At 40.9% G+C, this 5,478-nt stretch overlaps 1 non-coding gene across 1 annotated transcript; it reads left to right on the top strand.

Annotated features, from left to right (window-relative positions):
- Positions 1-4,514: 4,514 nt before the first annotated feature.
- On the top strand, positions 4,515-4,621 carry LOC141636914 (small nucleolar RNA R71). The gene has a single exon (XR_012541481.1). It is a non-coding gene; the product is annotated as a small nucleolar RNA R71 (small nucleolar RNA).
- The last annotated feature ends 857 nt before the right edge of the window (positions 4,622-5,478 follow it).

Below are 5,478 nucleotides of genomic sequence, written 5' to 3'. Positions count from 1 at the left end.
TCCCTATTCGCCCAACTAGGCAAAGGACATGAAGGGTCAAGTAGTCCTTGCCTAGCTAAGTGAAGGAGGGGTGGATATTGGGCTAAGTAAGCATCTTCTCGGTCCTTGAAAGCTTGCTTATGCATCTCTTGCATAAGAAGAGTCACATAATCTTTGCTTGCTACAACACCTTCGGGCTTGAACTCTTGGTACTTGAAAGGATAGGGTTGTGTGACAATGGAAGAGGAGGGCATTTCAATTTCACCCTTTTGTTGTTGGATAATGTATTAGGCCTCTTTTGAAAGGGGAAGGAGATAGTTGGTCCGGTGGACACTTAAACGACAAATCTTCGAAGGCAAAGTAAAAGATCTAGCCTCACTAGTGAGCCACCCATACTTGGTGTCAAGAGGGTTATGAGAGACCCACTTGTACTTGTTTATCATAGTATCAATATCAATGAGATGGCCACCCTTCTTTGCCTCATACTTGCTATCCTTGTTGAAGTTAGGATCAAAGTATTTAGCCAAAAGAGTGACTAAACCTCCATTCACAATGACGGTAGTACCTTGCTTCCCACAATCAACATTTAGCCATCTATCCACCAAAAGTCTTAGAGAGTTGAAAGGCTTGGTGAATTCCCTTCCAATGTTCAAGGCCGACTCAAGAAGAACAAAATCGAGTTTGGTGAAATGGTTGGTGTCTTTTCTTGCAATGATGGTGTTTCCTACAACCTTGTGCCACACTCTAATGCCCGGATGGTGGACTAATAGAGCGCGACTAGCATGAAAGCTCTCAAATTTCCTTCCGGAAATCGCCTCCCAAAGAGGGTCGGGGTCATATTTGCCAACATTCTAGAAATAACTCGGTGAATCACTAAGACCCAAAGCTTTACCCATTTCCTCAAAGGAGATGCGCCTACTAACATTAGCTAGGCGAAACTCGATGGTTTCCATAGTCTCAACCTTGTTAACTTTCAAAGAACTCAAAAATTCTAAGGTAAGGGAGGGGTATGTTAATTCTTTTGTTGTAAACAATTTCTCCAACCCCATGGCTTTAAATAAGGCTCTAGTTTGCTCAAGGACACCCAAATTATGTAAGGCATCTTCACAAATAAACTTGGTGGATAGAAATGATTTACTAGCAAACTTGGCAAAAGTGTCCCTATGGGATTTGGAAATGAAAATTACCTCCGGATAATTCGAAAGTTGAGCAATTTTCGGAGTAGTAGATGTTGTTGCTTCCATGGGAGGTTGTTGTTGTTGCACCTCCAAGTTTGGGCTAGCTATCACCATAGCGAATGCTTTCTTCGCTTGAAGACTCTTTTGTCTTGATGAGAGTGCCTTTGCCTTTGGTTCCTTTGCCTTTGTTGCTTTTGTTGCTCCCTTTGTCTTTGCCATTGAAGAATAAACCAAGAAAAGTGAAAAATATTCAATTTCTAGTGCACCCAAATCGATTAAAGATGAAAGGCTTTGCCTTTATGAATTCAAAAATCGACTCAAAGGTTGAAGATTTTGTGCTTGGTTTTGATTTTTGTTGAAAGAGGAGTGATTAATTTGTTGTTAAAAGGATGTTTTGATTTTATTTTGGTGAATGTTGTTGAGGAATCTTGTTTTTGTAATGGAGAGGATGAGGGTTTTGGAGTTATGGGGTTTATGGGTAGTGTTTTGAATGAAGGAATGAGGAAATGAATGTGGGATGGGGTTTATAATAAACCCGAAAAATTTGAAATGCGGGGGGAGACGGCGGCTTTCCTTCGGGACGCCGGATTACTCGTGGGATGGGCTTTTAATTCTCGCCTAAAGACGGGCGGATTTGAAAACACGGGACGGGCGTCTTTCAGAGAAGACGGGCGGATTCCTTTGCAGGGATTTTTCTTGTTTTCCTCAGCCAAAAAGACGGGCGTCTTCCCTTCAGGACGGGCGTCTTTATGAAGACGGGCGGATTCTATTGCAGGACGCCCGGATTCGTTAACAGTCACAAAATTTCATAAATTCAGCTCAGAAAGACGGGCGTCTTTTGCCCAATATGTCCGGATTGTCTGAAGACGGGCGGATTCTCTTGAAACCGCTCGGGTTCTACCCCTTTTACCCGGATTCAGTTCCATCCGTGTATCTTGCATATCCCTTGTCATTTTTCATTCTTCAAAATCTCGTGTTCTTCATTGTGGGGGCACTACTAAGGCATGAATAGCCTAGGCAATTGCTATCCCCACACTAAGCTAAAGCACTACACATTAATTGAAATTATTAGTCCCTCCCTCACTTCTCTCAAACATGATAATCATCTTGATCAAGGCATAAAAAATCCAAAAATGACAAAAATGCAAATTAAGAATTTAAAATGCGAGTTAGTGAGTTAGAAATATTTACAAATGGTGGTTTAAGGAGGACTCCACCAAACTCTCATTCTTGATGAGATGTCAAGGGGGCATGTCCAAGGTGTTGTTGATGTTGCTCAACACCTTGAAAAAGTAATCAAAAGCTTGTTCATTGTCGTGATAAAGTTCTCCAATAGATCTTTGCCCTTGTTGTCGGTCTTGATCGATAGCATTACCAATGTAGGGATTGAAAATCCCTTCAAACTCATCGTCCCAAAGACCACAAACTTCATCCACTTGATCACTAAAGATCTCTTGAGTTGATAGAGACAACTCTCCTAATTTCTTGTTTTGGCCAATGAGGCCATCTTCTTCATTACTTGACTTTGGTGAGCTTTGCAAGCTCTCTTTGTTATAATTCACTTGCTCTTTGAATGGAGCATCTTCAATTTTCTTCTTCCATTGGAGTTCCGACTTCTTCCTATCATCCTTCCGGCTATAATGATCGATCATGAAACATGGTTCATGTAAACGGGGAGCTCTCATAGTCTTGTCAAGATTGAAAGTTATACTCTCATCTACCACTTCTAGAGTGAGCTCTCCATGTTTCACATCAATCACCGCACCCGCGGTGTGTAAGAAAGGTCTTCCTAGAATGATTGGAATGTTGGAATCTTCTTCCATATCAACAATGAGAAAGTCCACCGGGATGAAAAATTTCCCAATTCGTACGGGAACATCTTCCCATATCCCTAATGGTGTCTTCGTTGATCTATCGGCCATTTGGAGTGTGATATTGGTGCATTTAAGTTCTCCCATCCCCAACCTTTTACTCACCGAGTACGGCATAACACTCACACTAGCCCCTAGATCACATAAGGCTTTGTTGATCGTGGTGTCGCCAATGGTACACGGTATTGAGAAGCTTCTCGGATTCTTGAGTTTTGGAGGTGAACCCCCTTGAAGTATTGCACTACTCACCTTAGTGAAGGCGATAGTTTCAAGCTTCCGGATCGACTTCTTCTTTGTGAGGATGTCTTTCATATATTTCGCATAGGCCGGCAGGTGATTGATTAATTCCTTGAAAGGAATTGAGACTTCCAAATTCTTCACAATTTCCATAAACTTTCCAAGTTGGTCAACAAATTTGGGCTTGGCTTGACGACTTGGAAAAGGAAGTCTAATCACAATGGGCTCCTTCTCCTTGACCTTGTCTTCATTTTTCTTTGAAATTTCTTCCTTTGATGATTCTCCATCTTTGGAGTTTTGCACAATTTCTTCCTTATCACTAGCTTCCACAACTTCATCCTCATCTTGCTTCTTCGGTGCTTCATACCTTGTACCACTTCTCAAGTGAATGGAACTAACCGTTTCATGTCTTAGGGGATTACTTTGAGGTGGTAATTGCCTCTTTTGTCTTGGTGAGCTTGAAGATGCTAGTTGAGTTAATTGGGTTTCCAACATTTTGGTGTGAGCTAGGATGTTGTTGATGGTGGTTTCCTTTGCTTGACTATCTTTTTGCATTTGAGTGAAAAATTCTTGTTGATTCTTTTGCATTTGGAGGACCGCTTTTTGAACATCAAAACCTTGGTCATTTTTATGATTGTATGGATTTTGATTTTGGTAACCTTGGTTTTGGTTGTAAAAGGGTCTTTGATTGTGGTTTCTCATGGGAGGTGGGGTGTATGTTGTTTGAGGGTTTTGAACATTTTGGCTTTTGTATGAGAGATTTGGATGGAATTTGGTGTTTTCATTGTAATAGTTGGAATAAGGGGTACCACTCTTGTATGCTTGGAAAGCATTCACTTGTTCATTTGTTCCCCTACATTCACTTGAGTCCTGTCCCAAAGTTCCACAATTCTCACATATCCCACTTGGGATTGATGAGGATGCCGTCGTGGCATTAACATGATGCTTTGGTGATTTCGAGGCTTCTTCAAGTCTAGCCATAGCTTTTTCAAACTTCAAATTGATGGTATCAATGTGAGCACTAAGTTGAGCACCCAATTGAGTAACAGAGTCCACTTCATGCTTTGCTCCTCTAGTAGCCTTGCGAGGTCTACTATATTGTGAGTTATGGACCGCCATTTCCTCAATTTTGTTCCAAGTTTGATTGTCATCAACTTCGGTGAACATTCCATTTGATCCCATGTTGAGAATGTTCCTTGAATCTTCATATAGACCGTTCCAAAATTGTTGTACCAAAAACCACTCGCTAAGTCCATGGTGAGGACATGAGCGACAAATTCCCTTGAACCGCTCCCAAGCTTCATACAAAGATTCTTCATCCCTTTGCTTAAAACCCGTAATTTGAGCTCTTAGCATGTTAGTCTTTTCCGGTGGGTAGAATTTTTTGTAGAAAGCTAGAGCCAACTTTTTCCAAGAATTAATTCCGAGAGTTACCTTATCAAGGCCCTTCAACCATTGTTTCGCGGTGCCAATTAGAGAAAAAGGAAATAAGACCCATCGAATTTGGTCTTGAGTTACACCGGTTTGAGAAATCGCATCACAATAGTCACAAAAGGTCTCCATATGAGAATGAGGGTCTTCACTAGGCATCCCCCCAAATTGGCTCAGCCGTGTTTCTTCTTCTTTTCTTCCCTTTTCTTCATAAAATCCTTAGGGATTTCCTTGGGGATGCAAGGATATTTCCTCATCATTGCCCAACTACTATAGTATGTACAAAGGCCTTCTAATCTTGTCTCTCCTTGATGCTTGGTCATTGGATTCAATCAATTTAGTCTCATTTTGCCATGAAAATGCAAGGTTTGCACTCCTTTCCTACCAACGACACAAAACCTCAAAGAATATGCAAAACAAAAAATTAAAGACAATAAATAACCCAAATATGCACTAAAAAGCATGGGAACAAGGCTAATTAGGGGACTAAATGTGTGCTAATTATGGTCACATCAGAAACCAAAGTAGAAAATTCGGGGGACATTTGTAGCTAAACACTACTAAATATGCATAGGAATGCGAGCAGATACGGTACAAAAAGTCTATATAAAATGCACGCATCAAACTTCCCCAAACCAAACCTTTGCTTGTCCCCAAGCAAACTATATACAAAACTAATGGAACAGAAAAGAAAACTCAGAACTAGCTACAAATTGTCCGCCTAAACCGATTTAATGCAAGCACTAATACTTATAGCAAAATAGTCAAATGCAAACGAGTTA

This window comes from Silene latifolia, chromosome Y (genome assembly GCF_048544455.1).
Source record: "Silene latifolia isolate original U9 population chromosome Y, ASM4854445v1, whole genome shotgun sequence".
Lineage (NCBI taxonomy): Eukaryota > Viridiplantae > Streptophyta > Magnoliopsida > Caryophyllales > Caryophyllaceae > Silene > Silene latifolia.
Note: the sequence above shows the minus strand (reverse complement) of the source record. Positions and strands in the feature narration are given on the sequence as shown.